A 23,944-nucleotide genomic window follows, 5' to 3' on the forward strand; every position below is an offset into this window, starting at 1 on the left:
TAAGCCTTTCAAAATCATTTATAAAAATAAATGTGTAGGGGTCAAGTAAAGAACATTGAGATAAACATTTTCTGACTCTACCAAGTATTATCATTTTTTGAAAAAAACAAATATGAGCTTTTATTTTTTGCATTTTTACTTTTCAAATCAAGTATTTAAAGTTTGCAGTTACTTTTGTAATTTTCTGAATAAATAATGTGGATTTCAATTAATTTGATTATGATTAATTAAAAGTTTACTTTATAGTATGTATTCACATAAACACAATTGGTAGGTTGCTAAAATACATGATGTTATTTAAATAATAGATTAGCTAAAGTTAATATCACTCTCAAAATAGCTTTCCTAGGCTGATTTACTGTCATAATACATACAAATGCCAAAATGTAATGAGTGATTCAAATTTCAGGGATACAATATGACATCTGACAGTTAATAATGGGTTCCTGAAAGTGCTGCTAAAATGTAATATGCAGTACAAATTTAGCATGGCTAAACTCAATATTAGTCTATGAAGATAACAGTATGACTGGGCAAATTAGGTAATTTTACCATGACAAAATACTATAATTAGTTTTATAATTACATTTATTTACATGGTGAATTTCGATAATACTAACTCATTTTCAAGTCATCATTAAATTTTTGTAGAAGATAACATACAATTATATGTAATACTATAATCATTTAAAATTATTGGCTGTGATTTTCATATTGTCTTACAGAAAAAAATATACCCAAATATACCAGTTTATCTTCCTTTTATATATTTTAATACATATTTGAAGAATATCAACAATCTGAAAGAAAAACATAATTGAGAATTATAGAAATAAAAATGTGTTGAGTGATTTTCTGTCATGGTGTAAGGAAAGACTATCACAGACATGAACCCAGAGTGAATCAGTTCAGTTCAGTTCAGTTGCTCAGTCATGTCCAACTCTTTGCAATCCCATGAACCACAGTACGCAAGGCCTCACTGTCCATCACCAACTCCCAGAGTTTACACAAATTCATGTCCATTGAGTCGGTGATGCCATCTAACCATCTCATCCTCTGTCGTCCCCTTTTCCTCCTGCCTTCAATCTGTCCTAACATCAGGGTCTTTTCAAATGAGTCAGTTCTTCGCATCAGGTGGCCAAAGTACTGGAGTTTCAGTTTCAACATCAGTCCTTCCAATGAACACCCAGGGCTGATTTCCTTTAGGATGGACTGGTTGGACCTCCTTGCAGTCCAAGGAACTTTCAAGAGTCTTCTCCAACACCACAGTTCAAAAACATCAACTCTTCTGCACTCAGCTTTCGTTTTAGTCCAACTCTCACATCCATACATGACCACTGGAAAAACCATAGCCTTGACTAGACAGACCTTTGTTTACAAAATAATGTTTCTGCTTTTTAATATGCTGTCTAGGTTGGTCATAACTTTCTTTCCAAGGAGTAAGTGTCTTTTAATTTCATGGCTGCAATCACCATCTGCAGTGATTTTGCAGCCCCCCAAAGTAAAGTCAGCCACTGTTTCCACCTGTTTTCCCATCTATGTGCCATGAAGTGATGGGACCAGATGCCATGATCTTAGTTTTCTGAATGTTGAGTTTTAAGCCAACTTTTTCACTCTCCTCTTTCACTCTCAGCAAGAGGCCCTTTAGATCTTTTTCCCTTTCTGCCATAAGGGTGGTGTCATCTGCATATCTGAGGTTACTGAGATTTCTCCCGGTGATCTTGATTCCAGCTTGTGCTTCATCCAACCCAGTGTTTCTCATGATGTACTCTGCATATAAGTTAAATAAGCAGGGTGACAATATACAGCCTTGACGTACTCCTTTTCCTATTTGGAACCAGTCTGTTGTTCCATGTCCAGTTCTAACTGTTGCTTCCTGACCTGTATACAGGTTTCTCTAGAGGCAGGTCAGGTGATCTGGTATTCCCATCTCTTTCAGAATTTTCCACAGTTTATTGTGATCTACAAGGTCAAAAGTTTTGGATAGTCAATAAAGCAGAAATAGATGTTTTTCTGGAACTCTCTTGCTTTTTTGATGATCCAGCAAATGTTGGCAATTTGATCTCTGGTTCCTCTGCCTTTTCTATAACCAGCTTGAACCTTTGGAAGTTCACAGTTCACATACTGTTGAAGTCTGGCTTGGCAAATTTTGAGCTAATATTACTTTGCTAGCATGTGAGATGAGTGAAATTGTGAAGTAGTTTGAGCATTCTTTGGGATTGCCTTTCTTTGGGATTGGAATGAAAATTGACCTTTTCCAGTCCTGTGGCCACTGTTGAGTTTTCCAAATTTGCTGACATATTGAGTGCAGCACTTTCACAGCATCATCTTTTAGGATTTGAAATAGCTCAACTGGAATTCCATCACCTCCACTAGCTTTGTTCGTAGTGATGCTTCATAAGGCCCACTTGACTTCATATTCCAGGATGTCTGGCTCTAGGTGAATGATCACACCATCGTGATTATCTGGGTCATGAGATCTTTTTTGTATAGTTCTTCTGTGTATTCTTGCCACCTCTTCTTAATATCTTCTGCTTCTGTTAGGTCCATACCATTTCTGTCCTTTATTGAGCCCATCTTTGCATGAAATATTCCCTTGGTACCTCTAATTTTCTTGAAGTGATCTCTAGTCTTTCCTATTCAATTTTTTCCTCTATTTCTTTGCATTGATCGCTGAGGAAGGCTTTCTTATCTCTCCTTGCTATTCTTTGGATCCCTCCATTCAAATGGGTATATCTTTCATTTTCTCCTTTGCCCTTTTCTTTTCACATCTATTTATAACGTCTCCTCAGACAGCTATTTTGCTTTTTTGCATTTCTTTTTCTTGGGGATGGTCTTAATCCCTGTCTCCTGTACAATGTCAGGAACCTCTGTCCATAGTTCATCAGGCACTCTATCAGATCTAGTCCCTTAAATCTATTTCTCACTTCTACTGCATAATCATAAGGGGTTTGATTTAGGTCATACCTGAATAGTCTAGTGATTTCCCCCATTTTCTTCAATTTAAGTCTGAATTTGGCAATAAGGAGCTCATGATCTGAGCCACAGTCAGCTCCCAGTCTTGTTTTTGCTCACAGTATAGAGCTTCTCCATTTTTAGCTAAAGAATATAATCAGTCTGATTTTGGTGTTGACCATCTGGTGATGTCCATGTGTAGAGCCTTCTCTTGTGTTGTTGGAACAGGGAGTTTGCTATAAACAGAGTGAATAAGGACCAAAAATTATATTGGACATTTGAAATCTGCTTCTGAAATGAAGTTGCTGTTACGTGCAATGATTAGGGGACATATGGTATAAGAGTATGGCAGGAGTTGATTGACTCCAGGTGATAAGTTCACTTCAAGGAGAAGTTGGAAAAAATAAAGCTTATATCTGATTAAGTGAACAGGTATTTATTAGATAATGGCTCAGTGGTAAACAATCTGCCTGTAATGTATGAGATGCAGGTTCAATTCCTGAGTCAGGAAGATCCCCTGAGGAAGGAAATGGCAATCCACTTCAGTATGCTTGCCTGGGAATTTCCATGGATGGAGGAACCTAGTCGGCTACAATCCATGGGGTCACAAAAATGTCATAGACATGACTTAGCAACTAAATAACAGTGAAAACAAATTTATTAGATGCCTCTGATATGCCAGGAACCATGCTAAGGGTTATAGCATTTAAAAGCACAAGAAAAATATGATTCTCTTTGAAGAACTTATATGCTAGAATTATAAATACACATTAAAGTTTTTACTAAAGTTATGTGTATGTATGTATATATACATACATGCATTCATATAGATTCACACAACAATGTTTTTCTGTGAGAATAAAATGTGTGATCAAATAGGCCTGGCTCAACAAACTACACAGTAAAATTTTGATTCAATCAAACCACATATTTTCATGCATGAGTTTACTTGAAAGTAACCATATATCCTGTGCCTTTCCCAGGTCTGACCTACAATTGACAGTCATGGTCCAAGGCTGCCCGTAATTAGATGTCATTCATCATATTTTCAACTCTGTTATTGAAGATGTAATATTTGGAGAGGTGATTTTAATATGACAAATTAATGCTGAATTTCATAACTAAATTTAGCAACACAATGAGAAGTTTTTTTAGTGTTCTTGTCTTAGCTGAGCCTTGATAATCATCATTGTCTTGACTAATATTTGCTGAAGACTTATAATTGGCCAGATGCTGAATACATTATTTGTTTTATTTTTGCAATCTTTCAAGTAAGAATAAAAAGAAAAAAAAAAAAAAAAAAAAAACAGCCCTGAAGTGTAGAGGGGTCAAATTACCAGAAGTTTTACTGATAGAAAGCAATACAGATGGGATTTGAACACAAATTTCCTGGACTGTAAATGTTAGAATTTTCTATTTTCATTCTGTCTACCTTCCCATCTATCTTTGTTCCTCCAATGCTGTGTTCTAATAGAAATATTTGAACAGTGACTCCCTGGTAGCTGAGATGGTAAAGCATCTGCCTGAAATGAGGGCGACCTGGGTTCACTCTCTGGATCGGGAAGATCCCCTGGAGAAGGAAATGGCAACCCACTCCAGTACTCTTGCCTGGAAATTTCCAGGGATGGAGGAGCCTGGTGGGCTATGGTGCATGGAGTCACAAAGAGTCGGACACAACTGAGCAACTTCATTGAATACTGTCACAGAAAACTGAAGATTTTTTTCTGCACCCCTTTCAATTAAACTTTTATATAAGACCTGCTATATTTTTGATTGACATTTTTTGTTGGTCAAGTATTTGTTCATTTCACCTGAATTTGTGAAACCTTGTTAAGCATCCACACCAAAAAGACACACAAACAAACTTATACACAATTTTGTCATTCTTTTTTTTTTTTTTTACTTTACTACTTTTTCTTTAGTACTTGTAAGACTGGAGATATGACTACGGATTCAAAAATATTTGCAGGGATGAAAAGATGGAAGAGAAGAGAAAGGAAGGTTGGGTTTTTATGAAGGAACTGAACTCCAACTGAAATACAATTCTTTCTGATTCCTCTGTGAGCACAGAGGATAGGAATAATAAAATGATTATGCTGGTCTAGCTTCATTTGTCACCCTGGTTTTCGCTGTTTTGTCACACTGGTCTTTACTGCTTTGGAACTAGATTTTTATGATAGTCTTCTAATTCATCTTTTTGAATAAGGATGAGATATGCTTTAATTCAGGGTCCCTTGTGTCTCAGCTGGTAAAGAATCTGCCTGCAACACGGAAGACCTGAGTTTGATCCCTGGGCCCTGGGTTGGGAAGATGCCCTAGCGAAGGGAAGGGCTTTAATTCATCTGCCTATACTGCTGTCAAGGTTGTCTTTTACCATATCTGTATGCCCATGTCACTCTGATTGTAAATTTCTTATTATTTATCTTGATCACATCTTGATCTTCCCTAGCATAACTTTTGAGACCTACTTCCTGGCACTCACACAAAATCAAACTTTTTTTAAGTCAATGCTATTTCATCACTCTCTCTTTTTCTCCCTAAGTTCTATTATCTTTGTCTGAAATATGCTGCTCTACCTTCACTTCATGGCAAACTTCTCATCTTTGCAGATTCCAGACACAAGTCAAAATTTACCTTCATTTAATGGCTTCCCCAAACCCTCCAATCAGAACGAGTGACTTTTTTTTCCATACATACCTCCAATATATTCCTAAAGCTGTTTAGATTATTTTAACAAATCTACTTGTTGAAATAATCTACTACTACTAGACTTCAAATTTTTGCAGAACTGTCTTAGTGCCAGATAGTGAGGATTCTCAGTAAAGGGTATAGGACAAAAATATAAGTCAAATCCGAGGAAAGTGTCAAAATTGATGATGTTGCTGATCTGTTGCAAATCTTTGATCCCAAGTGAGTAAAATATGCTTTTTGTCATGTGCTACAGCTATTTTAGTACCAGATCTACACAAGCATAAATACAGTTAATTTGTTCATTTCTTTAGTGAATCACTTACTTTATACAGAAACATAAGATTCTATTTCTTTTTTTTTCCCTTATAGTGTTCACCTGCCCTTTTCAATTCTAGGTTTTATGAATAAAGCTGAAATAATTTTAGCATATCTGTACCCATGCAAATATCTAGTGTAGCTGTAATGTTTGGAAAACTTGAAGTATGTGGTAATTCTTCACAAAATCACATAATCCAGGGACGTCCCTGGTGGATAGGACTCCTCATTGTTACATGCCATAACTAAGAGTCCACCTGCCACAATGAAAATCAAAAATCCTGCACGCTGCAACTAAGATTGACACAGGCAAATTAATTTTTTTAAATCACATATTCTTAGGGGAAAAAAATGGTCATGACAAACTAAAAAGCCATAAACAGCATGAAAGAGAGTTTAGAAAAACAAAGTAAGTCTTTTTAAAACACATATCTTTCCTGTATTCGTTTTCTGATAATATTATTTATTTTCTTTATATCACATATTCTTCAGTGAGGCCACTGAATGTATATGTGACAGCCAATATGATATCTGACACAGTTATCTGTTATCTGAATCACAGAGTTATTTGAGTCAAATTCTCTGGGAGTCAACTTGAAAGTCTTTGAAATTAAATAGATATGTTCAAATATATGTTTTGAATGTTCTTTTCTTTTTTTGTAGTTACAACTTGCTTAATGAATGTGCTCTTATGATGTCAGAAATATTTTTTGCAACAATATGTTAAACCCTGTGAAGTAGGTGAAAAGATGAAGACAATTGAGAGACTTTAAAATTAAGTAAGAGATAGATCATGCCATTTTTCACCCTATTTTTTATGGATAACTGAAAGGAGGAGGTAATTTCTCATTTTTAACATTATGAGCCCAAAACTTGAGTTATATCACCTAACATCTAAATGTGTCTATAGATACATTCTTTTTTTTTTTCTTTTTTTTAATTATTATTATTTTTTTTCCAGTGGGTTTTGTCATACATTGATATGAATCAGCCATGGATTTACATATATTCCCAATCCCGATCCCCCCTCCCACCTCCCTCTCCACCCGATTCCTCTGGGTCTTCCCAGTGCACCAGGCCGGAGCACTTGTCTCATGCATCCCACCTGGGCTGGTGATCTGTTTCACCATAGATAGTATACATGCTGTTCTTTTGAAATATCCCACCCTCACATTCTCCCACAAAGTTCAAAAGTCTGTTCTGTATTTCTGTGTCTCTTTTTCTGTTTTGCATATAGGGTTATCGTTATCACCTTTCTAAATTCCATATATCATACACAAAAATAAACTCAAAATGGATTAAAGATCTAAATGTAAGACCAGAAACTATAAAACTCCTAGAGGAGAACATAGGCAAAACAATCCCCGACATAAATCACAGCAAGATCCTCTATGACCCACCTCCCAGAATATTGGAAATAAAAGCAAAACTAAACAAATGGGACCTAATGAAACTTAAAAGCTTTTGCACTACAAAGGAAACTATAAGCAAGGTGAAAAGACAGCCCTCAGATTGGGAGAAAATAATAGCAAATGAAGAAACAGACGAAGGATTAATCTCAAAAATATACAAGCAACTCCTGCAGCTCAATTCCAGAAAAATAAATGACCCAATCAAAAAGTGGGCCAAAGAACTAAACAGACATTTCTCCAAAGAAGACATACAGATGGCTAACAAACACATGAAAAGATGCTCAACATCACTCATTATTAGAGAAATGCAAATCAAAACCACAATGAGGTACCATTACACGCCAGTCAGGATGGCTGCTATCCAAAAGTCTACAAGCAATAAATGCTGGAGAGGGTGTGGAGAAAAGGGAACCCTCTTACACTGTTGGTGGGAATGCAAACTAGTACAGCCGCTATGGAAAACAGTGTGGAGATTTCTTAAAAAACTGGAAATAGACCTGCCATATGACCCAGCAATCCCACTCCTGGGCATACACACTGAGGAAACCAGATCTGAAAGAGACACGTGCACCCCAATGTTCATCGCAGCACTGTTTATAATAGCCAGGACATGGAAGCAACCTAGATGCCCATCAGCAGATGAATGGATAAGGAAGCTGTGGTACATATATACCATGGAATATTACTCAGCCATTAAAAAGAATTCATTTGAACCAGTCCTAATGAGATGGATGAAGCTGGAGCCCATTATACAGAGTGAAGTAAGCCAGAAAGATAAAGAACATTACAGCATACTAACGCATATATATAGAATATAGATACATTCTTAAACGTTACCATCAAATATATGCAATAATATAAAGCATTTCCTTTTTCTTCATTATTCCTAAAAAAAACATTACCTGGATCTTAATGTCTTAAGAAAGAGATGAAGTCAACCTAACTGGTGTTAGGTTGTCTGAATAGGATAATTCTAACTGGTGTCTGAATAGGATAATTCTGTAAATCACTTCATGAGTCAATATACTTGTGTTACATTATTATGGCCTACTATGAAATGTCACCATAGCATTCATAAAACTTTTGTAAAAGTAGGAGAAATTCCATTTTTTATATATTTAAAATATACACAGTACTTTTTCTTTCACTAATTCATTTTACAGTTTAAATACAAAGTCTCAAGCATTTAAAATGGAAGGATTAGTGATTAGCAAACAGTTTAATTATATAATTAATATGAGAAATGCATTTCCGGAGACAAGAAGTTCATTACAATCTGTTCTACTGTAGGACATTTTTCCTTGCTATAATTTTCATTTTAATGTGGCAGGCTTTTCTCCTAATCTCCATTCATTGGTCCTATTGAATGCCATAGATTTGCTTCAGTCCATTTCCTCCCAAATAGTCTCTTTAATATTTAAAGATAATGGAGAATAGGGAAAAATTAGAAGTTTGGGATTAGTAGATACAAAATAAAATTAAAGATATTTAGAACATGCACAGTTCCCTTCCCCATCTCCTCCCCCAGCTTCCCAAATCTTCTTGTTTTCCAAATAGATCAATTACTGATTGACAAAGAGATGATGTCCAGATTGCCACCATCTGGCAGTACAAAGCCTACCTCCTTTGTATATACTCCTCTCCAGCAACACATTCTGAAAAGTTTGCTACTCAGAATTGGTTATAAAATCTAGATATGGTTTGACCAGTCCCATATAAAGTCAAGGGCTTCCTAGGCGGCGTAAGTGGCCAAGAATCCGCCTGCCAATGAAGGAGACACAAGAGATGTGTGTTTGATCCTTCAGTAGGGAAGATGCCCTGGAGAAGGAAGTGTCAAACCACTCTAGTATTCCTTGCCTATAAATTCCATGGACAGAGGAGGCTGGTGGGACATAGTCCATGGGGTTCCATGAACATGCTAAAGTCAAATCATTAAATTCATTAATATATATCCATCTGTTTTAATCTGGCTTAAAAATATTATTCTTTTAAGTAACAATCTAAATCTCCTAGATTAAATGAATCATGATCAATTTTACACTCCAGATCTTATAATTTGATTCACTGCAAAGGTAGGTAAAACACATTTTCTAATCATATTTCTCTTTAATTCTGACTCATATGTAGTTCTAACACAGATCATAAATAAAGCTGTTAGATTTGACTTTGTTGTTCAAGTCCTTTAGAGATTTTCTTTATCTTGATTCTGTCATCTACTTTGTAGACTTTACTTCCTATAGCATGCAGATATGATAAACATACTTTCTGGTTCTCTATCAAAGTTAATAATAAAGTCAGGCTAGAGTAGAATAGGATCCCAAACAGCACTTTGTCACAATATATAAATCATATATTATGCAAATATATATAACATGTTTATAACAATATACAGAACTCCAGCTTAAAGAGCTATCACATTGAGATCACCATAATATTGTGCAGTTGTCAGAAATAAATGAGATAAATGAGGGTGGCTAGAGAATATTTGATTTAGAATAGGTATTCAGTAAGATATACTTCGTATGATTCTTTTGGAGCTAAAACACTAAATAAGACTCATTTCACTATCTAGTGACTCATTTAATTGGGCATCTGGAGGTTTGAAGACTTGTCTAAATATCAAATCCATAGGAAATTGTTGAAATATTTCAAACTTTAAAGTTCATTGATTTTTTTTTAAAGACTTCAGATGAGGAAGATAATATATTATATGTGCAAAAGAGTGCACAGGTGTTTGTTGTGTGTGTGGTAGAAAGAGAGGGGTGGGGAATATCTATCAGGGCAGCACAACTCTAATTTCTTTTGGAGAAACAATGCTTCAAAAACTCATGAAATCGAAAATTTAGCTTCAAGCCACTAGCTAACATCTATTGTACCACCTACAGGGGCAGTACCAACATCTCCCCTAAAGGAGCTAGACTTGATTATAAAATTTTCTCGAATATGATGCCAGCGGCATTCAAACAGCAAGATGACTTTGATAATTCGAGTAGCATAATTCAAACACATGGCTCGTGAATGAGGGATTACAGTATCACAACCCACTGTGTAAAAATCTGGTTACAGGGCTCTGAGTGTGTGTGAAAAATTAATTTCATATTAGATATAGATCCACATGCATCCTCTAACAAATTATTTGGAATATTCGAGCGTATGTTCTGTTTTTCTTCCTATGCATGGCAGTAGGAAATGGTGCACCCTGCTGCTTAGTAAACATCAACACGTTTGGATTCTCACAGAGTGCACATGATACCAGATACACACAGCATACAAAGCAAGGGGGGAGAGGCTGCTGAAAACATTTTCCTGCGTTTCTATACTAGAAAGTGTGGGCAGTTTCCATCCCGTGTCTATTTCAGTCAAAAGAACCTCACTCTGTATTTTAAAATGTCAACCAGGGAAATGTTTCCACTTACCATAAGAGTCACATTTAACCTGTCTTATCTATAGAACCCCAGAGATTTGTTAGCTACATCCTAAAAACTACTCTTGTGCCCAATATATTTATAATTTACTGTTAACAACTTACAGCTATGTTTAGTAATTCTAAGGGACCAATGGGCTCTTTCATATTGTTTACACTGGAATGTATGGATTATTACAGTTAGTGAAACAGTTTGTAGGATGTGGAACACATATTCTGCCCCTAAATACTACCAACGCATATTATGTGTCAGGCAGAGTTCCAGGTTCTAAAGTCTTACCTGTCATTTGAAAAATAGCCAGTTCTATTTGTTATAAAGAGATCAGTTTGGATTTTAAATTTAGATATTGCTGACCACTGAAACAATTTATCAAGGCATTAAATACCACTGTAAATTCTGCCTCCCTGTCTCTTCATCATTGTGAATGATAATGAATTGATTAATGCCTTGGGGGAATTATCACAGTGTTCAGTAGTTGATAAAGTTATTCACTAAAATATTGCCAGGACTTACTTAAACCAATGACCAGAACTGATTAGACTTTGCACTGTGAATTACAGTGAAGGTTATGCATCAAGAAACAGAGAGGAAGGAAATAAAAAATATATTACTCAATTATTGTGCATCTGTCTCTCAGTGTAAAATAAGAGCATGACTACAGAAGATCAGATTCAGTTACTGCTGATTAAGAAAGAAAGCACAGCATAAAATCTTTGTCTGAGAAGGAGTGAAGGAAAAAAATCACGAAACATCAAATTTTATATTGCTAACTCAAATATGGTTTCTTATCTCTAAATTCAAATGCACTTCTCTGTTCTTCAGTCTGTCAGCAAATGAACTTAATCTGTAAAGGAATGACTTAGAAGAAATCTCAGTTTCTTCAGTATTTGATATGCCTTGATTTTTGTTTTTGTTTTATGGATTTGGACATCAGTGATCATTTTAAGTTACAGAGTGTATATGCTAATTAGTAGTCAAACTAAAATGGATAATAAAGAGATATTTTTAACAATGTTAGAGAAATTATTTTTGAAATCAGCAGAGAAGAGAGACTTTTAAAGATTAAAATGTTTTTAAATGTCACCAGGCAAAACATGACTCTAAAGTAAAAGAAAAATTTGACAGTTTCACATATTCTATTTTTATAAATATGATATTTTTATTTTTCTTAAAGTTATATATCTTTGAGACACTGTATTGCAATTCAGACAGTTCTTATTACTTGATACTGAATCTATCTTATATATAGTAATGGTTTTATTATCTAAATATGAAAATAATATAACAAAATTAAATAAGGCAATGTTCAGGAAAGCTCCTAACAATACTCAATGTTCAGTTAATTTTAGCCAAATTAAAAACTGAAAAAAAAAAATGCATTATTTGAAAGACAGGATAGTCAGTATGTCTTTTTGAACATAAAAAAAAAAGCTCTCTGTTGAAAAATAACACTGTATTCTATAAATCATGGCACTAGAATACAAAGCAAAACTTAAAGAAATATTAGTCTGAGTACTATTGGGTTATTATCTCTTGCACTTAAAATTCTGCAAGTTTCCCAAAGTGGTTTTAAACTCCAAGGAAAATTTAAAATCAGAAGTGGTCAAAGAACTACAGATATGAGCTTATAAGCCTTGGAGTCATCAACTTTAGTTAATAGGTTTTTAGGGGTTTCCTTTGGGTAAACTACCTACATTCTGCTCATTCCAAGTTTCCGAAGGCATTCACATCATTTTCACTCCAGTTTCTCCCTCAAGGCATCCTCCACCTAGTTTTATATGTAAAGCAACAATTTAGTCACGGATCAACATCTTCATTGGGCTTCATCTTTCAAGTACATGATGTTTGATGTTCATGGAGGAAAAAAGACTATTTTTCAACTCCTTTAGAATATACATCTTTAATTTTCTTTCTGGAGAGCAGCTCCTGTGAATTCAAGTACCTTATGTGGGACTGAATTCTAAACTTGGCAAGAATAGAAAACACTTCTATATTTCAATGACTCCCACAAACCCTTGGACCTTAATAGGTGCTTAAATTAATTTTTAACTTGCTAATGGAAGATCAAATATTAGGACAAACTTAATCTAGTACTCTCTTTTCCTTGACTAGTAATTTGAAATCAGTCTTCATTCCAAAGGATTTTAAAATATCTTCAGAAATATCTTTACAGATAATGACAAATATAAAGATAAGGACTACGTTCTAAAGTGAAGAAAAGAAGAGGCAGAGAGTGAAAACTGGATATGAGTAAGAGTAATCAAATTAACAAAGAGGGTAAACATAAGAGCAATGTACTATTAAAAGAAAAGAAAAATATTTTCATATTTGAACTTTGAAAGGCTAACTTTACTTTATGAAGTGTGATGTTGGGTACCATATGGAGAGACAAAGTAAATAAATAAACTTTCATATTGGTGGTCCTAAGATTGCTAGAAGAAATATCAATAACTTCAGATAAGCAGATGACATCACCCTTATGGCAGAAAGCGAAGAGAAACTAAAGAGCCTCTTGATAAAATTGAAAGAGGAGACTGAAAAAGCTGGCTTAAAACTCAACACTCAAAAAACTAAGATCACAGCATCTGGTCCCATCACTTATGGCATATAGATGGGGAAACATTGGAAACAGTGACAGACTTTATTTTCTTGTATTCCAAAATCACTGCACATGGTGACTGCAGCCATGAAATTAAAAGACACTTTTTCCTTGGAAAAAAAAGCTATGACAAACCTAGAGAACGTATTAAAAAGCAAAGACATTACTTTACCAAAAAAGGTCCGTATAGTCAAAGCTATGGTATTATCACATGTATAGATGTGAGAGTTGAACCATAAAGAAGGCTGAGCACCGCAGAACCGATGCTTTTGAACTGTGGTGTTGAAGACTCTTGAGAGTCCCCTGGACTGCAAAGAGATCAAACCAGTCAATATTAAAGGAAATAAATCTTGAATATTCATTGGAAGGGCTGATGCTGAACCTGAAGCTCCAATATTTTGGCCACCTGATGCGAAGAGCCAGCTCATTGGAAAAGACCTTAATGTTGAGAAAGATTAAAGGCAGGAGGAGAAGGGGACAACAGAGGAATAGATGGTTAGATGGTATCACCAATTTAATGGACATGAGCTTGAGCAAGCTCCAGGAGATGGTGAAGGACAGGAAACGTGGCTTGTTGCAGTCCATGGAGTCACAAAGCGTCAGAAACGAATGAGTGACTGAAAAACAGTAGCAGCAGCAATAAAACTGAAATGGGGAAGAGTTGGCAAGCTATGTCGGCAAGCTATCCATTTTCCAACTTCAATCAAATCATAAGAAAGAAAATCTATTGTAAACAGAGATATTTACAATGAGAATCATTGGAAACTTGAAATTAAGAGGGAATCTTGTTGCTTTTAAAGTAATAAAACAGAGATCAGAAGATGAAGAACAGAGTACAGAATAAGCAAGAAACCCAGAAGGATGACTTCAGTGATTTTGTATGTTTTTTCTTAATGGAGGTCCAGTTTTAAATTAGACAGAGTGTCATGTGCCCAGAAGACCATTAACCAGGGAATGTGTGTATGAGTTTGGTGACCTTAGGCTATGATACACTGCCATTTAGTGTAGCAGGGGGGTCATCATGGGAAAAAGAGGAAAACTATTGTTGGTGAAAAGCTTTGGAAAAGACAATCACTTTGGAAAACAGATTTTAAGCAGATTTTCTGTGATCTAATTTCAAGAGTAGAGGACACTGAATTATTCTCCAATCAAATTTTAAAAAAAGTCTAATGTGCAATTAATGGTTATACTGCTCCTATAATGAATTTTACCATGTTGAATAGTAGGATCTCAAAAACACTAGTGGAGGCATTCTCTAGGGTGGTGGAAAAACAAACAAGTACAAATCTTAAGCTAATTGTACAGCTGTCTACATAATTGCTTTGGCAACAGTCATAGACCAGCCTTTACTCTAAAATAAATTTGTATGTTGAAAATAAATGCCTAAAAATGAAAGAACCCAGCAGAAGGAACAAGCTAGGACCCGGTGGTTGGCTACCAAATATCTTTTTTTTTTTTCTTCCTTTGTGAGATATCCACACTCACGCACCTCTACAGATGGTATTAGCTTTGGAAAATAAGCTAATACACCCGCAATTATAAAATGGCAAATTAAAATTAATTGAGTGTACATAACATGAATATGTAAGAAGTTCATTTTCCACCTTACTCACTTTAAAAATAACCTTAACAAAAGGTATCTTTGACAAAAAGATGGCTTTACACATTTGCCCAGAGCTACAGATAGAAGGAAACATGAGAGGAAATCTAAAATGCATTTGTGAGATAACACATCAAACATCTAATTGAATAATGAAATTATTCAAATTTTATTTGGAATAGGTTGCATAATTACTAATACCATAAAATTAAAAGGCATCATAGGAAATGAAATAAGACATTCTTTAGAATTTACTGACATTCAGATAACTTAAGTGACTTGTTTCAAAGACAAAATTTAAAAATGTAGTTTAGTGAAAATGAATGCAAACAAATCCTAGAGCCAAAGGACAGAAAAAAAAAAAAAAAAAAAAAAGCTCCAGGATACAGGATGAGTGGAAGTAGATGTTATTATTGAAAGAAAAAAATCTCTCAACCCAATGCAGAGTGGCAGTTAATAGAACAAACAAAAGCTTAGCTGTATTGTACAATTAAAGCGCTACAAATCAAAGAAAGTAGAATAATGATAAAACACTGGTTGGATTCATAGTACTTACTACATGACTAGTAATTTGTTAGGATGCTATAGACAGGCCATTCCTTTTAATGTCCATGAGACACCAAACGTGGATGCCTAAAAAGCCCCCGGGTACAATCATTCTATGAAATTCAAACATCAGACATCATTATTTATGATAGCAACAACTCCAGAGTAAAAGTAAGTTGATGAGGTATGAGACATTTGCCTTTCAAATGGGATGGTCCACTCTTAGTAACTGAAAACTGGACACATTTCAAATTATCTCAGTGTCTGTCTGCCTTTGCCATACAAGAAAAAGCAATCCCCAGCTGCAATATGAGAATTACTGACGTAGTATGTATTTAATTTACATAATATATAAAAAATAGTTACTGGAAAATAGAATCTTGGGATACAGGTGGTTATTTTCCTTAATATATCATAATACATAATGCAGTGAATTATTTACTGCTTATGAATTCCTGATGACATTGAGTTTGATATAGTGGTGATAATTACAGATCCTGAAGCCACAATTCAGATACCAGAAGTAAGCCTGATTCAGTGACCTTTGATAAATTACTAAATCTTTCTACACCTTAGTAGTCTCTTCTGTAAAATATGGGAGATTGTAATATTTGGGGGTTTTAAGTGAAATAATTACTAACTACTTCAGACATGCCTGACAAGAATACTTGTCAGCTAACAGAAGTGAGGTCATTTATGTAATATCTATTTAAATCAATTAACAACTACTAGGGGAATATTGTAATTTGAAATTTTTATTTGTGATTAGGGAAACATTTGAAATGTTAAGAAGTAAGAAGTACATAGCAATATATATTTCAAAGCATGTTACTTTTAGATATTTTGCAAAATAAAATAATAAATATCTAAAAATGGATTCTTGCATAGGCACTGGGAAATAATATGTTTTCAAGCATTCTAGCCCTAACACTTCAAGATTATTCCCATGCCTACTATAAATACTTTTATTTTCCATATTCTTAAATTCATAACCACAGAACTGGGGTTGGGTTGAAAGAAAAACCTGTGTATGTGAAATATGGGGAGGGAAATGCTGCCAGCATTAGAGTTGGGTAAAAACTCTACCCAGCATGGTAGTTGGGTAGTTTCATAGCTTTAGCTAAGATAACCTTAAGCTATGCTTTCAAAATTCATATCCTATTCTTAATTTGGCTCTTGTCATATAATCTATTAAATCTATTAAACCTGTATGTACCACAATCCACTTTTAAAAGCAAATTTATACTTCTCTAAAACATAACTTACTGCCATATTACTTATTTGGACTCGAAAACCAAGTCACCAAATTCAAAAGCAAGTAGTTTTCTGTCTCTATGGAACATTGGCTTCTCAGATATTCTCTTGGTGGCAATATAATTTTTCTGAAACTAACATTTATCTCATGTGCCGGAAAGAAATTTCAGTTAACATTTTAAGAAATCCAAAAATAGTCTACTTTTCTCTAAATCGAAAATCTTGGTTGTCATGATATGCATTATATTTCCTAGTGTATTTTTTCTCCACAAACCAAATGTTTCTGTCATGTCAGAATCTTGCCTGTTCTCAAATACCAGGTGAATGGTGCAACAAAATTTGATAGTGCAGTTTCCAGATCATCTCAAGGAGTCCTCTCTATCTTTCCAAATTTGCCACATTCATTAAGGCCTGGCCCTGCTTTCCTCTACTGAAGAGAAGTGACATGCATGTCTGTTTCTGTGCTCTAAACTATTGTATTTACATTTTAATCCCACATAATATGGCATATAAATTCCCTAGAAATGTTATGTATGTAGTAGATAAGATTTTTTTCAATGAGACTAGCACTTGATAAATATTTGTTCCATTTTGTATTCCCTCAAAACATATCCACCAAGCTGGTTTAAATACAAGACATTGGCAACTACTCCTTCACCATGACACTAATGAATGTAAAAGATGTCCAGTGATGGGAGGACCTCATTCAAAAATAAGTAAATATCATAAAACAAAATTGTGTTCATCAAAACATCTGACAGAATATGTTCTATCTGCTTACACTATCCTAATTAAAGATAATTAACATTGGCCACATGAAGTTCTCAAAATTTCTTCGTTCTTATTTACAAACAGTTTACAAACTAACAACAACCTCAGATTATCTAGAGACTGATTTCCAACCTCCTTATCATGATATCAGTGTTCTTCAGTATCTGTGTAATATTAAACCCTTTTCCCCACTTTCCTCATCTTTTTTTTTTTTTTTCCTAAGCATAGTACATATAGTCAGTTGAGCAGGACTCCTCACTATCTCCAGAAGCTCTAGACAGAACTTCAGTTGATGCTGTGCCCTCTGCCTTGAAAGCCCTTTATGTACATCTGCGTCATCCCTAAGAGGTCCATATGTTGCCACCTGCCACAGGAGAGTTCAGCTATTTCAACAGCTGAAAATGATCCTTTATTCCCCTGTAAAAGTTGAACACATAATCAGCTGCTTACAGACTTACACTGTGTTTTACTCATCTTATGATGCCACAGGTATATTGTCAGATGTATAATCAGTGTTAATGAGGGTTTGTGTACTCGTTTGCTGAAAGAGTGTTTTCCAGTCTCAAGCACATAATGAATCTTAAACGCCTCTTCCTTTCATCCTCCAACAAAATAGGCACATTTTACTTACAGACAGAGGATATACTAACTCAGCCTTTCCCAAACTGTATTCCATGAAACACTAGTCATATCATTTCAGTTCAGTTCAGTCACTCAGTCGTGTCTGACTGTGACCCCATGGACTGCAGCACGCCAGGCTTCCCTGTCCATCACCAACTCCCGGAGCTTGCTCAAATTCATGTCTGTCGAGTCAGTGATGCCATCCAATGATCTCAACCTCTGTCATCCCCTTCTCCTCCTGCTTTCAATCTTTCCCAGCATCAGGGTCTTTTCCAAAGAGTCAGTTCTTCATATCAGGTGGCTAAAGTGTTAAGAGTTTCAGCTTCAGCATGAGTCCATCCAATGAATATTCAGGACTGATTTCCTTTACTATTGACTGCTTGGATCTCCTTGCAATCCAAGAGACTCTCAAGAGTCTTTTCTTACACCACAGTTCAAAAGCATCAATTCCTTGGTGCTCAGCTTTCTTTATAGTCCAACTCTCACATCCATACATGACTACTGGAAAAACCATAGCTTTGACTAAATGGACCTTTATTGGAAAAGTAATGTCTCTGTTTTTTAATATGCTGTCTAGGTTGGTCATAACTTTTCTCCAAGAGATCTTCAAGATCAGGAGATTCCCATCTTCGAGAGATGGGAATACTAGACCACCTAACCTGCCTCTTGAGAAATCTATAGGCAGGTCAAGAAGCAACAGTTAGAACTGGACATGAAACAACAGACTGGTTTCAGATAGGGGAAGGAGTATGTCAAGGCTGTATATTGTCACCCTGCTTATTTAACTTATATGCAGAGTACATCATGAGAAATGCAGGGCTGGATGAAGCACAGGCTGGAATCAAGATTTCCAGGAGAAACATCAATAACTTCAGATATGCAGATGATACCACTCTTATGGCAAAAAGCAAAGAAGAACTAAAGAGCCTCTTGATGAAATTGAAAGAAGAGAATGAAAAAATTGGCTTAAAACTCAACATTCAGAAAACTAAGATCATGTCATCTTGTCCCATCGCTTCATGGCAAATAGATTGGGAAACAATGGAAACAGTGACAGACTTTATGTTTTGGGTCTCCAAAATCACCGCAGATGGTGACTGCAGCCAGGAAATTAAAAGACACTTGCTGCTTGGAAGAAAAGTCTTATCAGATGCCCCCTGAAAAAAAGGTATTGTCATGTGGGAGAGTAAGGAAAGAAAGAAACTTTTAAAGGGGTAACAAAATTCTCCAGGAAAGAAACCTTTATTACACCAACGGTTTTATTTGCTTGTTTTATTGTTGCTGCTTTTCTCTAAAACAACGTCTCTGGGATTATAGTTTGGGAAGTGATTTTCCAGCTTTTGTAGAAGGCTAGATCCTTCTGTAACACAACTGCATGCTTATACCTTAATCCATCCCCTTTCTTTTTTTTTTTTTTTTTTAATTTTTTTATTAGTTGGAGGCTAATTACTTCACAACATTTCAGTGGGCTTTGTCATACATTGATATGAATCAGCCATAGATTTACACTTATTCCCCATCCCGATCCCCCCTCCCACCTCCCTCTCCACCCGATTCCTCTGGGTCTTCCCAGTGCACCAGGCCCGAGCACTTGTCTCATGCATCCCACCTGGGCTGGTGATCTGTTTCACCATAGATAGTATACATGCTGTTCTTTTGAAACATCCCACCCTCACATTCTCCCACAGAGTTCAAAAGTCTGTTCTGTACTTCTGTGTCTCTTTTTCTGTTTTGCATATAGGGTTATCGTTACCATCTTTCTAAATTCCATATATATGTGTTAGTATGCTGTAATGTTCTTTATCTTTCTGGCTTACTTCACTCTGTATAAGGGGCTCCAGTTTCATCCATCTCATTAGGACTGGTTCAAATGAATTCTTTTTGACGGCTGAGTAATATTCCATGGTGTATATGTACCACAGCTTCCTTATCCATTCATCTGCTGATGGGCATGTAGGTTGCTTCCATGTCCTGGCTATTATAAACAGTGCTGCAATGAACATTGGGGTGCACGTGTCTCTTTCAGATCTGGTTTCCTCGGTGTGTATGCCCAGGAGTGGGATTGCTGGGTCATATGGCAGGTCTATTTCCAGTTTTTTAAGAAATCTCCACACTGTTTTCCATAGTGGCTGTACTAGTTTGCATTCCCACCAACAGTGTAAGAGGGTTCCCATTTCTCCACACCCTCTCCAGCATTTATTGCTTGTAGACTTTTGGATAGCAGCCATCCTGACTGGCATGTAATGGTACCTCATTGTGGTTTTGATTTGCATTTCTCTAATAATGAGTGATGTTGAGCACCTTTTCATGTGTTTGTTAGCCATCTGTATGTCTTCTTTGGAGAAATGTCTATTTAGTTCTCTGGCCCATTTTTTGATTGGGTCATTTATTTTTCTGGAATTGAGCTGCAGGAGTTGCTTGTATATTTTTGAGATTAATCCTTTGTCTGTTTCTTCATTTGCTATTATTTTCTCCCAATCTGAGGGCTGTCTTTTCACCTTACTTATAGTTTCCTTTGTAGTGCAAAAGCTTTTAAGTTTCATTAGGTCCCATTTGTTTAGTTTTGCTTTTATTTCCAATATTCTGGGAGGTGGGTCATAGAGGATCTTGCTGTGATTTATGTCGGAGAGTGTTTTGCCTATGTTCTCCTCTAGGAGTTTTATAGTTTCTGGTCTTACATTTAGATCTTTAATCCATTTTGAGTTTATTTTTGTGTATGGTGTTAGAAAGTGTTCTAGTTTCATTCTTTTACAAGTGGTTGACCAGTTTTCCCAGCACCACTTGTTAAAGAGGTTGTCTTTTTTCCATTGTATATCCTTGCCTCCTTTGTCAAAGATAAGGTGTCCATAGGTTCGTGGATTTATCTCTGGGCTTTCTATTCTGTTCCATTGGTCTATATTTCTGTCTTTGTGCCAGTACCACACTGTCTTGATGACTGTGGCTTTGTAGTAGAGTCTGAAGTCAGGCAGGTTGATTCCTCCAGTTCCATTCTTCTTTCTCAAGATTACTTTGGCTATTCGAGGTTTTTTGTATTTCCATACAAATTGTGAAATTCTTTGGTCTAGTTCTGTGAAAAATACCGTTGGTAGCTTGATAGGGATTGCATTGAATCTATAGATTGCTTTGGGTAGAATAGCCATTTTGACAATATTGATTCTTCCAATCCATGAACACGGTATGTTTCTCCATCTGTTTGTGTCCTCTTTGATTTCTTTCATCAGTGTTTTATAGTTTTCTATGTATAGGTCTTTTGTTTCTTTAGGTAGATATACTCCTAAGTATTTTATTCTTTTTGTTGCAATGGTGAATGGTATTGTTTCCTTAATTTCTCTTTCTGTTTTTTCATTGTCAGTATATAGGAATGCAAGGGATTTCTGTGTGTTAATTTTATATCCTGCAACTTTACTATATTCATTGATTAGTTCTAGTAATTTTCTGGTAGAGTCTTTAGGGTTTTCTATGTAGAGGATCATGTCATCTGCAAACAGCAAGACTTTCACTTCTTCTTTTCCTATCTGGATTCCTTTTACTTCTTTTTCTGCTCTGATTGCTGTGGACAAAACTTCCAACACTATGTTGAACAGCAGTGGTGAGAGTGGGCACCCTTGTCTTGTTCCTGATTTCAGGGGAAATGCTTTCAATTTTTCACCATTGAGGGTGATGCTTGCTGTGGGTTTGTCATATATAGCTTTTATTATGTTGAGGTATGTTCCTTCTATTCCTGCTTTTTGGAGAGTTTTAATCATAAATGAGTGTTGAATTTTGTCAAAGGCTTTCTCTGCATCTATTGAGATAATCATATGGTTTTTATCTTTCAATTTGTTAATGTGGTGTATTACATTGATTGATTTGCAGATATTGAAGAATCCTTGCATTCCTGGGATAAAGCCCACTTGGTCGTGGCGTATGATTTTTTTAATATGTTGTTGGATTCTGTTTGCTAGAATTTTGTTAAGGATTTTTGCATCTATGTTCATCAGTGATATTGGCCTGTAGTTTTCTTTTTTTGTGGCATCTTTGTCTGGTTTTGGAATAAGGGTGATGGTGGCCTCATAGAATGAGTTTGGAAGCTTACCTTCTTCTGCAATTTTCTGGAAGAGTTTGAGTAAGGTAGGTGTTAGCTCTTCTCTAAATTTTTGGTAGAATTCAGCTGTGAAGCCATCTGGTCCTGGGCTTTTGTTTGCTGGAAGATTTTTGATTACAGTTTCAATTTCCTTGCCTGTGATGGGTCTGTTAAGATCTTCTATTTCTTCCTGGTTCAGTTTTGGAAAGTTATACTTTTCTAAGAATTTGTCCATTTCATCCAAGTTGTCCATTTTATTGGTTTAGAGCTGCTGGTAGTAGTCTCTTATGATCCTTTGTATTTCAGTGTTGTCTGTTGTGATCTCTCCATTTTCATTTCTAATTTTGTTAATTTGGTTCTTCTCTCTTTGTTTCTTAATGAGTCTTGCTAATGGTTTGTCAATTTTGTTTATTTTTTCAAAAAACCAGCTTTTAGCTTTGTTGATTTTTGCTATGGTCTCTTTAGTTTCTATTGCATTTATTTCTGCCTTAATTTTTAAGATTTCTTTCCTTCTGCTAACCCTGGGGTTCTTCATTTCTTCCTTCTCTAATTGCTTTAGGTGTAGAGTTAGGTTATTTATTTGGCTTTTTTCTTGTTTCTTGATGTAAGCCTGTAATGCTATGAACCTTCCCCTTAGCACTGCTTTTACAGTGTCCCATAGGTTTTGGGTTGTTGTGTTTTCATTTTCATTCATTTCTATACATATTTTGATTTCTTTTTTGATTTCTTCTATGATTTGTTCGTTATTCAGAAGCGTGTTATTTAGCCTCCATATGTTTGAATTTTTAACAATTTGTTTCCTGTAATTGAGATCTAATCTTACTGCACTGTGGTCAGAAAAGATGACTGGAATGATTTCAATTTTTTTGAATTTTCCAAGACTAGATTTATGGCCCAGGATGTGATCTATTCTGGAGAAGGTTCCGTGTGCACTTGAGAAAAAGGTGAAGTTGATTGTTTTGGGGTGAAATGTCCTATAGATATCAATTAGGTCTAGCTGGTCCATTGTGTCATTTAAAGTTTGTGTTTCCTTGTTAATTTTCTGTTTAGTTGATCTATCCATAGTTGTGAGTGGGGTATTAAAGTCTCCCACTATTATTGTGTTACTATTAATTTCCTCTTTCATACTCGTTAGTGTTTGCCGTACATATTGCGGTGCTCCTATGTTGGGTGCATATATATTTATAATTGTTATATCTTCTTCTTGGATTGATCCTTTGATCATTATGTAGTGTCCTTCTTTGTCTCTTTTCACAGCTTTTATTTGAAAGTCTATTTTATCTGATATGAGTATTGCGACTCCTGCTTTCTTTTGGTCTCCATTTGCATGAAATATTTTTTTCCAGCCCTTCACTTTTAGTCTGTATGTGTCTCTTGTTTTGAGGTGGGTCTCTTGTAGACAGCATATATGGGGGTCTTGTTTTTGTATCCATTCAGCCAATCTTTGTCTTTTGGTTGGGGCATTCAACCCATTTACATTTAAGGTAATTATTGATAGGTGTGGTCCCGTTGCCATTTACTTTGTTGTTTTGGGTTCACGTTTATACCACCTTTCTGCATTTCCTGTCTAGAGAAGATCCTTTAGCATTTGTTGAAGAGCTGGTTTGGTGGTGCTGAATTCTCTCAGCTTTTGCTTATCTGTAAAGCTTTTGAGTTCTCCTTCATATCTGAATGAGATCCTTGCTGGATACA

General features: G+C 35.5%; 1 protein-coding gene across 6 annotated transcripts in view; it reads right to left on the reverse strand.

Annotated features, from left to right (window-relative positions):
* Nucleotides 1-23,944, reverse strand: part of PCDH9 (protocadherin 9) — a 1,103,318-nt gene that overhangs the window by 647,312 nt on the left and 432,062 nt on the right. The gene's annotated exons all lie outside the window — the stretch shown is intronic.

Source organism: Cervus elaphus, chromosome 30 (genome assembly GCF_910594005.1).
Source record: "Cervus elaphus chromosome 30, mCerEla1.1, whole genome shotgun sequence".
NCBI lineage: Eukaryota > Metazoa > Chordata > Mammalia > Artiodactyla > Cervidae > Cervus > Cervus elaphus.